At 41.6% G+C, this 13,533-nt stretch overlaps 1 protein-coding gene across 1 annotated transcript in view; it reads right to left on the bottom strand.

The window, feature by feature from the left end:
* LRIG1 (leucine rich repeats and immunoglobulin like domains 1) overlaps window positions 1-13,533 on the bottom strand; it is a 151,239-nt gene that overhangs the window by 122,254 nt on the left and 15,452 nt on the right. The window lies entirely within an intron of this gene.

Here is a 13,533-nt window from a genome sequence, read left to right as displayed (position 1 = left end):
TAAGGAAGGAAAAACAGCGAAGGCCTCCTAGACTTCAATTTAGCACCAGCTTTAACAATTCCAACTTTGTAGAAGTCCTGTTTCGATTTGTATCTTAGCAGGGAAGGCTCCAAAGCACAAGTGCCTTTGTCTGGTTTTCCAAGGATTAGCCTACCTCACCTTTTCTATGGTATCAAGAGGTCAACGCAGATGCCAGCCTTCTGTGGGTGGCTTAAATAGGCTGGAGAACTTAAGCCTTTTGCACAGATTCGCATGCCAGTACACAGCTCCCCATCCTCTTTCACAGATCTCTCAGCACTTTCCACCTTCAAAGCATTCCTTACAACTATGGTTTATTGACAATGACCTTCCCTATAATATGCAAATTCCAGGGTGCTTTGAAGGGCTGAATGTGTATCGTATCCATAAAATCCCTCCGAATCCACATCTGGCCAGGATGTCCCATCTTGCAGGACACCTCCTGCCCGCACCTGCTCCTCCTGCTTTTGAGTTAATGAGGCTCTGTGGGACAAGCTTGTCTGGGACATCGGAGTTAAGAAAATACGTTACGATTCCCATCATTTTGTCCTGAACAGATTAGACCTTGTAATCCATGATATTCTACTTTTAGACCAATCTTGCTTTAAAAATATACGAAGCTTCAGTCCATGCTTCCCCCAGCTTCAGCACTTGGGGCTTCTTGCTGACCTTGCAAGTGCATACACATTATGAACATTTTCCATCTCTCTGAAAAACACCATGATCGGTTAAACATCTGGAGACACAAATGGAGAGATTACGTTAGATCAGCTAGCCAAACATGCACGTGCAGCACAGGGTCAGAAGAATAACAGTGCCTAAAACCAGAAAGTATGCTTTATATTTATAAGTGATTTACAAGATTTCACTCCAAACATGGACAATAGACTCACTCTTTGCTCAAATCAATCATAGATGAACCATTAAGTATTACAGCAAGTACAAATAGCAAGAACAGACAGAAAGCTGGATAGCTAAGGCCAAAACTGAATGACTGGAGGGCCACATCCAATTTGCATATTATTACATGAGTGATCACATTTGAAAACCATTTCCATAAACATGACAGATGCCAAAACACAGTTGGTCAACATATTGCACTTTTTATTTTGAAACTACACATGCATGTCTGGGTACATTTCTCCCAACACATGCATTTTTGTATATTGGCGAATACTCATGTTGTTTGCAACAATTTTCTGCAATATGCTACGCAATGTTTTCACTAATATCTTTTTGTGTGCATTTTCCCCAATTTACACATTTTTGTATACATTTTTGACAGGACTGCACTGCAACATTCAAAACTGCACAACTATCAAAGGCTAAGTGATTTTTAGTTGTCTATTGAAAATAAACAATTAGGTACATTTGCAGTAAAATATGAACTAAGCTCCCCATCCCTACCTGTAACAACCAAGGAAAAGGTGTTTGGAATGTTTATCTCACAGAGGCTTACCTGGCATCAAATTTAAAAGGTTTTACTCCCCAGGGACCTTTATATTTACAAAGGCTTTAAAAATGTTTAATATCTGAAATTGTTGTTTTCAGTACTACTGATTTATTTGTTCTGCTCTTTTAAATGTCATGTAGTTTTTATTGTACCATTTTAATTTAATTTGCAAGCTACCTTGGAAACTACAAAACTGGAAGACAAATTAAAAATATAGCAGGGTAAGATATGACTTTTTTACTGATTTGTCAGATATGAGATATATTATATCATTTGAAAAACGGCAGAGCCAGTTCAAGAAACTGCTGATTTGAGGCTCTCAGTGTCTGGACTCAAATTGTTATAGCAGTTTCAATTTGATGCTTTGCTACCACAAACAAAATCTGAGAATATGCCTGACAGAGAGTAAGAGAGCAAAAGAAAGGCTTTTAAAAGATTCTTTAAAATACAAGATTTCTAACTTTGCAAATGGTTTCCAGATGTAATCGCATTTGTAAATGATTCATCTATCATGATGATGAGTGTATAGACAATGAAATCTGGGTGAAAGCAATTTCAGAAAGTATCTCCTTTTTGAGAAGGGGAAAGGAGAGTGAAATGAGAGGAAAAGCCTGGCTGATTGGTTTAGCTGAACAAACGTTTGTTTTCAATTATATTTCAGATTCCTCTAACAATAACTGTGTGGCGTCTGGCACCAACTCATCACAGCTTTTGAAGTGGTTCTCGACTTTTAAACAGAATGGGAAGAGAAAAAGGGAGAGACAAGTCAATCAGCAATTTCAGCTTTCAAGTCTCAACTTTTTCCACAAAACAAAACTTCAGGGCAGCATTTGGACTTCCTTGCAGAAAATGTATACATAAAATGATCGGGGGGGGGGGGGGATACATGTAAGCCAGTTGAGATCACAGTGTTCATCCTAAAACCTTAAAAGACTTGCCAAACGATGATACAGTGGCAGAAATTGGGCACCAATCTTTAATCTGTAAAGATACCACACCAAAAGGTACTTAAACCTTATAGCACTCGAAATTATTTTAGAGACCATGAGAAGGGAGAAACATGCTCAACTTCACACACTATTAATCTAAACTGAAGAGGAATTCAAACTTAATCTATTCCTGCCTTGCCTTTTAAGGCAAGCCCTTACAATGAAAAATGATAAACACAAAACAATTCAAGATGCATAATAAAAGCATCTGATTCAAAACACATAGAGGAATCTCTGGAACACAATCCAGACCCTGCCCTCAGTCCTGTTTTTATCAGAACCTCAGCTAGGTAATGAATCCCGCCCCCGCACTAGTGACCCCCTCCAGTCGTGGAAGCAAGTGCTCCTGTTGTGTCCAGCAGCCACATTCTCTCAGAGCAGTCGGAAGAAAGGGGGGATTACTACAGCTAGAACAGATCTGTGTTGCACTGCTATCAGGAGAATGGCCAACCTTGAAGCAGAGACAGGCAGAAAGCAGTCTGAGAGAGAAATTGGGGTACAGAAATCGTTGCTGTATACCTGCTCATATAACCCTGTTCACACATTACTCATGTGGAAAGCCTCACTATTTGGAAGCAAAGAAGGGGCTGTGCTTTTAGCATCATTGTCATGTGCCGAACATCTGCATGTTCAGTGAAGTGGTTCACAATGGGGATGCCGTGCACAAAAAGCTACTTGCATATAGGATACCAAGCCTAGTTGCACAGGTTCCCCAGACACAGGGAGCCCCAACATGTGAGGAGCTGCTTGAGTGTATGCTTTGCAAGTAAGTACACTCAGAGAGCAGATGTCAGGAAAACCTTGCAGGATGTCTGCAGCATGGCTGAAAGTGCAGCCCCACAATAAGGCCTTGTCCATAAGTGCCCCATGGAAAGGGATCGTATGTATGCTTTGCTCTCACCTACTTTGTGCTCTGGCCCCTGCACACTGCCACAGTGTCCCCACCATCCCAGGGGAAAAAGGTTCCCCATCCCTAAAATATACAAAGTCATTGATAAGGTTTAAAAAAAAGTAACTGGAGATTTTTTTTTAAACCTCTTTAGGAAACACTTCATCCTGCACGTTGGGGTAAACTGGCCTCCTGCAGGCCCACATTCTGTTGCATAATTTACACACAAGCAGGACTGTGCGTTTGTAAGTGAACAGAAATAACTTTGAAAAAGGAACCTGGAGTGTTTTTGTGGCTGTTTTAGCTGTGCTCAGAGGAGGCAGCTGATAGGAGTCAGGGCCCTCTATCTCGTGGAAGCCCATTCCATATCCTAGGGGACCTAACCGTCAGGAAGTGAGAGCCAGTGTGGTGTAGTGGTTAAGAGCATGGGACTGGGACTCAGATGATCTGGGTTCTAGTCCCCGCTCAGCCATGGAGCCAACTGGGTGACTTTGGGCCAGTCACAGACTCTCAGCCCAACCTACCTCACAGGTTGTTGTTGTGGGGATAAGATGGAGGAAGAGAGATGATGTAAGCTGCCTTGAGCCCTTTGTAGGAAAAAGGCAGGGTATAAATCAATCAATCAATCAATCAATCAGGAAGTACTTCCTGGATCCACCCTGAATCTTGGTTCCCTGAGCTTTGCTTTGGGTAGAAGACGGGGCAAGTTAGCAGCCACAGCCCCTTCCTTCTTTTCTTCCTGAGCCCCACAGTCATTCATCCTTCTTGGAGGAAGAGCTTGTGTTTGCTTCATGTTGATCCTCAATGAGCTTGCCACCCTCAGATAGAGCCATCTGCCTCTCAAATCAGCAGCCAGATGACTTCCATATGCAAAATGCGGGCAGACGGGCAGAATGAAAGAATCTTGTCCTCTCCCTCAGACAGCAATGTCTCTTTCGCTAGCCCTGCCATGAGCGGAAGAGAGTGTAAGAGAGTCTGGTGTTCATAGGAGTCTTATAACTTTAGCATAGCCTGGAAATTAGCAGAACTCTAGAGGCACTAAAACATGGCTATAGAGTGAAATGTGGCTTTAGAGCACCTGAGACCAAATCCAGCACTCGTCACTGGCAATTGAGCCAAGTCAATTCACCCTGAAGAAACCTCAAGTTTAGGCATTATTCCTCAGAATATTGAAGTTTTGCCCACCGAACACAAGCCCTTTACATAAGAAATGCTTGCATTATGAGCAAAAGAAAACTATAGCATTTCTCTGAAATGGCTTCAAAGTAAAGTCCTACCTTTTAAAATATAGAAGGGAAATCAAAATGCAGAAATGAGGATTATATTTTCTGTTTGGTAAGAGGACTTCACAAGCAGCTGAAACTCAAATATCACCCAAAAATCACATTTTCCCAGCTGGGTTTCCCTACCACGCCAGGAAAACCTTGTGTGTCTAGCAAAGCTGGTGGGCTTGGCATGAACCATTCTATGGAGAGGCAAGATTGAAATGGATTAATACAGACTTGCTTCCCAAATTTTCACTTTCATGGCTCAAGTTTTTTCAGCTAATTGCTCCAAAGACAGCTTTATATTTCTAAGAGCACATTCACTTTTTATCAACTCTTTAATTCAATATAAAGAACAGCTTTCTTCACAACTTATATTAAAGACCACAGTCTTGTACGGTGTCAACAAAAAGGAATTGCCATCCCTTTGTTCTGTATTTGTATTTACTAAGTGCCTTTCCAAACAACAAAAAAGCATTGGGTTCTTTTCCCTTTATACTTGTAATAGGCTCAAACCTTGCACAATGGGGAATAATTTCTGTCACTACAAAACAGGTACTAGAAAAAGATGCTTTAAAGGTATAACCTGCTTTTCACTGAATTTTGTTTTAAAGGAGAAGGTCTATATATTCCAGAGGTGGAAATAGGGAGTGTTGACTGAGAATTATTTTTAAAAAGAGCAATTTATGAAATGGTGGTAGACTGCAATGAAGGAACAGGGTAACAAGTTCTCTAAGTTCTCCCCCTTAAGAGAAAAGTTTAGAGTAAAATTCTAAGCATTAATTGAGGGAGGAAAAAAGGCCTTGCTGACTGTAGTAACCAAGAGACGTGTTTCACAACTATTTCCCATATGTTGTCCAGAACTGCAACAGATGCTCTAGGTAGGGTAGGCATGATACTCAATGGTCTTCAACAAAATCATAATGCTGGCAAAATTATAGGAAAATTAAAATTTCCCCACAGATGCTCAAACAAAGAACAGACATTTCTGGAAATAGGAGAATATCTGCTACACATGAATTATGCAAGAAAGCACTTTTTGGAAAGGTGATAATATGGAGAGATTCTGCAATTCTGCAAATAGGCATTGCAAAGGGGACAAATCCATCAATTCAACAACTCTTCAGCTATAGTAACTGCATGTTTGGCAATGTGTTTACAGGAACAGGCACAGAAGAGCTACCACTGAGATTTAATCTGAACCTTGGAACCTATTTGCAGCCCTGAAACGTACAATATGATATAGGAACGAAAAATGGGACATCTCATCAAGTACAGGCGTGTTTGGCCTGTGGTCCATGGGGACACTGCTGGAGATGCATGTGCTCACATGAAACAGCCGAGAAGGCAACATTTCATTCACCTTGACTTGAAACGTCTAGATTCAGCAGCCTCCAGCTTGCTATAGAAACAGGAAGCACAATTATAGTTCTTCATGTGACTTATCAAGAGGATGAATAATTAATAGTAAAAGTTTTAAGAAGGGAACATTTCTATTCTGGTTTGGAGTAGTTCTCCATGGCCCGAGATCTAACCAGCCACATGCTATGTGGCTCTTCCAAAACAAGCATATTACATGAGGGGGTAGTAATGCTCCCGCTTTACAGCTGACATGCTCCTGTAGCCACAAAGCCACCCAAACAAATGGAAGCAAAGGAATTCTGAACTGGAAGTCTGGAAAAACAAACAGATCCCACACAAGTCGAAGGAGGGAAATGTTCTGAGAAATATGGGATGCTGCAGATGAACAACATTTAGAAAACAGCATTTCAAGGACAGTTCATATTTTTTATTATTTTAAAAAACCCAATTCCAGTATGACGCTGGCTCACTGCAAAGCACACAGCCAACAGCAACCCTTAACTTCATTCCTAGAGGGGAAACTACTGCATTGAAGCAAGCTGCTGTTCAAAGGAATTCATGTCAATGCTTCAGCATTTTTTCATCTCAATCATCGATACTTTTACAAGAGAAAAAGTTCTGTCTACTTCAGCTTCCCCATATAACCATTCTTCTATCTCCCTGGACATGAGGCACTAACAAGAGGATTTTCTCTTGCTGCAAATAATGCCTTCAAAGGTCCGATTACCCTTAAAACTGCAGCACCAGAAAGAAGGGTTACATTTTCCTTAGGTTACATTTTCCTTTCCTACCCATTACAACCCCAGCAATTCAGTCTGTCCCCCACTCCTGTGAATGCTAGCTGCACCTTCAAAACCTTCACATTAAATGTAGAGGCATATCTAATTTTGTATCTAGCTTGGTCATAAGAACACAATAAGCACCATGCTGCATCAGAGCAAAGTGGTCAGTGGGAAGCCAAAGTAACACATGAACCCAATAATAATCACTCAGCTTTGTCTGCCTACAACTGGTGCACCAAGGCATGTTGCCCTTGATGCTGGAGATCATATACAGTCATTGTGACTAGTAGCCACTGATGGACTTATTTTTCATGGTTCTTAGTCTGTGAAGCATGTTTTGGAGGTGTTTCTTAAAGGCAGCTCCAGATAGGATCATTACTGCTGGAGGCTACTTGATGAGCCCCTTCTCACTACTGAGGTCGGTCGCTAAATATTTGCTTATTTTTAAGATGGAGGGCGGGAGGCAAACTCATTCAAAAGATTCCACAGCAGCCACCAAATTTTTTGGTTAGACCATGCAGAGTTCTACATGGCATATTAATAGTGGATAGGTTCACAAAACACAACAAATAATCCTACGGTTTGCAGTTTTTTATGGTTTGCAACCAACTGATGATCAAGTAGTTTCTACATTATTGTGGTTTCCACCCTTCCCTCTCACTCCCCCTACTGTTGGCATGTTTCCCATCAACCACTGCACCTGCAATTCAGTTCCAAGATGCATCACTCCTTGCCTACAGCCCGTCTCTTTTCCTACTAGGGGGAAAGTATCTTCCACACATAGAAGACTGAGTGGATGCACCAGCTCCTGCAATTGCCTTTTTTAGAGGGACTCTGGTAATTGCATTCCAGGGCCATGGAAAGCATGTTCCTGGGTTCAGACAGCAAAACAAGCCATGGTGGTATGGAGAATCTGTAGAACAAACTGCTGTTTATTATTGTGATTCTAAAGGTCAAACTTATCATGGTGAAATACTATGAATAAATTCAGACAGTAGACCAATAATGGTTTAAACCTCCCTCCCACCCCATCACGGCTTGCTTTACTGTCTGAAGCAAGCCAGTGACTACCCTGTGAAATGGAGCCACACTTAAGTCATGCTTTGAGTAAAACTACGAAACAATGGCACTAACTTATCCAAATGACTTTAATGAGTCTAAGCATGACTTAAGTCTGGATTCAGCTCTGCATTAATAAACAATAATTGTAAACAGCATCTGGGTTCAGAACTGATAGAACAAATTCAAAAGCTGCTAAAGCAAGCATAGGTCAGATAAATCCAGGAAGCCATAGAGGAAGCAATTGAAAATTATTAGACAAAGGAACTTCCCCACCACACTTCCATGAATTCAAAGATGAAGGAATCCGAGCAATGAATACTTTGTTTTCCTGCTAACTATGCCCTTTAAACAGACCGACAAACATTTCTTGCATTCTTTAAATTTGGACAATCTGGGAAGGGTCCAACTGTAGGGCATCTCCAGGTTCAATCACTGGCTCCTTAAGGTTCAATTGGGAGAAACTCTGATCTGCAACCTTGGAGGAATATTGTCAGCCAGTGTGGACAGTAAGAAGCCAGATGGACCACCAGTTGGAAAATTTTCTATTTTCCGAGTTTAAAGGCCTAACCTATTACATAAGCAAAATACTCTTTGGTAGGATCTGTGAATGGGGTGGTAAGTACAGTGGTACCTCAGCTCACGAATGCCTCAGTTCACAACCAAATTGGGTCACGAACAGAAATTTCATAAAAATTTTGCCACAGGTCGCAAACTCTGCATCGGGTGCCTGCCCAAATGCACCCCCACCCGCCTCCAACCCCGTGTGCCCGCACCCGCCTCCCCCCCCAGTGCACCTGCACCCGCCTCCTCCCACCCCCATGCATGATCGCTGGTGGAAGGAGATGGCCGCAATCTTTGTTGTTCTTTGTCACTTTGCTTCAAATTTTTGTGAGTAAAAAGTAGTTGCAGAACGGACTAATCTTATTTACATTGACCCTTATGGAGAAATTTGACTTGGGTCACGACCAGAGTCCTGGAACGGATTAAGTTCATGAGCCAAGGCACCACTGTAATTCCTTCACAGTAATCCACTAGGCTCTTGTATTCAAAGCTAGAAGGGAACCTATGAGCCAGAAATGTTTAGTAATAGGAGTGAGGGGAAGAAGGAAGAAATTGGTGAGGGAAAGTAGCTCATTAAAAGCCCATACTAATGATGTTACATATTGCTAAACCAGTAATGCTAATCTACTAGGGCTGTTTGCAGTTAATGGCAGAATTTGGCAGTTAATTCGTGGTTAATTGACACATGATTTGTGGGATATTTACCATGTATAAGCCACTTTGCAGCAGAACTTACAAACATACCATTCATAGGCTGTTAACCCAACAACTGAACCTAGATACACATGATTGTTTATACCATGAATAATGCAGAGGTAACTTAAGAAAAATTCATAGTTTACCTTTGGGTTCCTTAACCCATGACCAATGTAAAGTGTCTAGATTCCAGACACCACAGTAATAGTCTATGAATGGAGAGGTTTGTTTGTTTGTTTATATTGCGATTTATATCCTGCCTTTTTCCTACAAAGGGCTCAAAGCAGCTTACATCTCCTCCTCCATCTTATCCCCACAACAACCCTGTGAGGTAGGTTGGGCTGAGAGTCTGTGACTGGCCCAAAGTCACCCAGTTGGCTCCATGATTGAGCGGGGACTAGAACCCAGATCACCTGAGTTCCAGTCCCATGCTCTTAACCACTACCCCACACTGTTGCCCACAAACCAGAAGAGGCTCACCTGTGGCATGTATGGCTAATTTCCCATGATTTGCTGCAAACCAGGTCAATTAGAATTGTTCAAAGAAATGACTCAAAGGGTACTGGTTAAGCCTTCTAGCTTTCTTCTCCTGCTCTCATACCCTCCCTGGAAAATGCCTCCTCAGAGGAAGAGCTAGAGCTGTGTAGAGTTTGTCTACACAGACAAACAGCCTGCACCAGAAGACTCAGAGGAGTCTGGGTCCTCAGTAGAGGTGGCCACAAGTCTATCCCTGCAATAGGAGGGGAAGCCTTAGAGGCCAAGCACTCCAGAGTGCCCATAAGCAGTGGTGTCTCAAGAGCCAGACCAGAACAACCCCTGCAAGGAGGAGTGCCCATTTTCAAAGGAAGGTTTGTCATCAGTAAGGCCCTCTCCACAGGGAAGGCTTCTTCCAGAAGCCTGTGATGTGCTGAAATGGAGTCCTGGGTGGTCCCCCAGAAGTTCCAACTTTAAAACTCCAGCTTATAAATTCTCGGTTGAACCTGCTGCTTGCTGGAACATCTTTATTACAGTTCCAGGTATCTTGAAACCTTGTTTTTTCTTGACTTTACCTCTCATGCTCCCAGTAAGACACTGGTTTTAGACAGCCCACAATGATTAATGCTGTGTTTTGACAATTTACTTACTGATTTTGCTGAACAGATTTGTCTCTACTTTACCTGAGTGATGAGCCTGACCCAGCCAAAGCAGGTCACCTGCTGACCTAGTGGGGGAAAGGGAAACCAGTTTATATCTTCAGAAGCGTCAGACAGATAAACACCAAAGTTTGCTTGCCTAACACCAAATTTATATCCTAGGTACAGTGTGGGAGAGGCACCAGACTCTTCAAACTCCCCTGGGGAGGTTTATTTTCATGCGAGTTAGGAAGAAGCTAAGAGTGAGGAGGAAAAGGCAAGCAGTGAAAATGAAAGTGGGCCCTTTTGAGCAGAATACTCGACAAGCCTTGGGATCTTCTTGTGTATAGCCCGAGGTTTATCATCTAATTCTTTCCCTGGAGGAGAAATCCTATAATGGCAGCAGGCCATAAAAGAGGCCCAGTTTTGGAACATTTTAATGAAGTTCCTCTACCTATGGGTAAGACAAGTATGTGTGCAAAATGAAAACTCCTCACAATAATTTCATAATTATCTATATGTTTCTAAGAGTATAACTGAATCAGTAATTTTTGATATGACTGTAAAACTAATTTGAAAAGTTGTTTTTCTAAAGACAAAACCTTCATATGATTGCAAAAATTAAGTTTATGCCAGCTAGAATGGGTCTTTTAGAAGAAAAGCCTGATATAAATCTAGTCTTACTGACCAGTGATTTAAATCATGATTTAAATCAAATCCATCCTGACTGGAACTTTATCATTATGTATGGAAACCTAGTTCATTATCTCACTAGCTCCAAAAAGCTAAGGTGCTGTTTCCTGGGCTTGTCACCTCTGAGAAAGAATGAAGCTTAGCTTCCCAAGAAAGCTCATTCTGCACTCTCATGGCAGTAACTACCATCATGCAGCCCTATGTGAAACAACTTCTTATCGATCCATAACAAGTGTCAGTGCAAAATTGTACCAGTTGGAATAAGATGCTAAGGGAGGAATAAGTTTGTTCAAAATGTTCATTCTGCATACAGTAACAGCATACTCTCAAACATGCATACATAATTTTCAGATAAAAGTACTGGCTAAATGCCTTTAGGAGAGGAAAGTAACATTTCTGTGGTTCAAGCCTGACAGGAAAGTCCACCTCTATAATTCTAAATATTCTAAATATGGTGGAATGAACTGCAACTAATAAATGAGAAGGGAAGACACTCTTCGTATGCTCAAAGTCACTCATACTATAAGAACGACTTGCATATTACCAAGCTGAACCCCTGCAAAGAAAGGGATGTCTGACTTAGTCTTTGTACATTCTGAGTTGCCACAAGCCCTGCACAAAGGTACGAAACAACACTGACTTATATTCTTAAGAGTCAGTGTTAGTAGGGACTTTAGAGGATGCACCATTCAATCCCTTCTTCAATGCAGGATCTTCAGTACAGAATCCAGTTACAAATGACTGCTCAGCCTCTGTTTACTTTCAATGAAGGAGGCCCTACCACTTCCCAAGGCAATCTGTTGCACTGTGCAACAACTCTTGTGGGTAGGAAGCATCTCCTGATGTTTAGCTGCAATTTGCTTCTCAGCAATTTCCACCCACTGGGCCTAGTCCTACTCCCTGAAGCACAGAGAACAAGTCTGCTTCAGTTTCTACACAACAGCTCTTCACGTATTTCAAAACATTGACTGTATGTTCCAGCCATCTTTTCTTTTCCAAGGTAAATATATCCAGCTCTTGCGACTGTTCCTCATATGTCTTGGTTGTTTCCAGACCCCTCACACATCACCTCCACCAGATGTGCTCCATCTCGTCAATATCCTTCTTATAACGTGGCACTCAAATTACAATATGGCTTCTGAACTGATCCTGTACACAGGATCATCAACTACACCATGCCACTAGAACAGTCACTGATTCAGAGAGAAAGCTCAGCGGCCCTCTGGAACAGTTATGTTTAGGAGTAGCCAGGAGACACTTTCCACAGACACGGCTTGTGAAAACTTAGATTTAATCAACAACCTCGATGGAAGTTGGGCTGGATTCTTTGGTTCATGTTTAGAACAGCATTTTTGTATGTGTCTTAATAGCATGGATTCTGCACGTCTTTGTTGGCAAACAAAATTAACAGATCCAAGGAAAAAGAAAGATGGGAAGCCTATGCAACGCCAACCTTGGTACATTCTGTCTCTGAACTACACCTTCTGAACAGAGGGATCTGAAAGCCTTATTGTCGGACAATATCCATGTGTGCTTAATCTGTAGATATTAATACACAATCCAAGGGAATTTTGCTGTTCAACTAACTTGTCCCATTCCCCCAAGAAACTTGCCTTCACTGGCTTATTTAAACATATATATCTTTTTTTCTTTCATTGTTTCAAGATTGCCCACTTATGAATACCACAAACACATGACTAGCTATGAAGAAAGAGAGGTCTGGCAACAGTTTCAAAGAATATTATATTATTGGCTTACATTTTCTGGAATTTAACAACTCTTCCTGTACAGCCAGAACAAATGAAAGGCAAGTACCTGTTGAGTCAGAACCGATGGCTTTCAGCGACAGAAAAAGATACTATGACATAAACGGAATTTACTTGGCTTTAGGCAGTGTTTAAGTTGAGACCTGCTATCTTGCATAACTCCAAAGGAATAAGAGATAAACATGATCCAAATTGTTTGAGGAAAGCTTGATCGAAGCATTACACACTGAAGCCAAACTGCAAACCCATCAGCATAAGGAAAGACTATGCTATCATAAAGAAGGAAGATAGGACAGGAAAGGTTATGGCAAATTGCATATATTTTATAATTGCAAAAAGCTGAAAAACTGGATTTCAGGGAGGCTATCTTACACTTGCTGTGCACACAGAGATCCAGGAATTAAAAAAGAAGGAATATTTGTCAACAGCCATGCACATTTGAAATCTTACAAACAGGAAATCAAAGGTTAGGGAACTCTTGTGCACTCTTCTGCTTCTCATAGCATGTAAATGGGAGAATGGAATGCAGAAACACTAGCTGAGAATACAGATGTGCCCAAAGCCCTATTCAGATGTTCTGCTTCAGAAAATAATGAATACCTTAGGGAGGAGATCAAGGATGAGCATGCACTGTCTTCCACGTGTTGAGGGTAAACTTCTGCAGCAGAGAGACCTCAGTATCTTTGTAAAGAGATTCAGAAACCTACAAAACCAGGGTCCTAAGTCAGATGCAAAGTGAGCAGAAACACAAAAGCTTCAACTGCAGTGTAGAGGCCAATGAGCCAAGGGACTTCACCCAGCACGCTGAATGCCTGAACAGGGCTTACAAGACCCTATTCCACATATTCAACCACAAACCTTTCCATCGGATGGGCAATGAAATGT

The sequence above is a fragment of the Varanus komodoensis genome, unplaced genomic scaffold (genome assembly GCF_004798865.1).
Source record: "Varanus komodoensis strain SLA01 unplaced genomic scaffold, ASM479886v1 scaffold6_4, whole genome shotgun sequence".
Lineage (NCBI taxonomy): Eukaryota > Metazoa > Chordata > Lepidosauria > Squamata > Varanidae > Varanus > Varanus komodoensis.
Note: the sequence above shows the minus strand (reverse complement) of the source record. Positions and strands in the feature narration are given on the sequence as shown.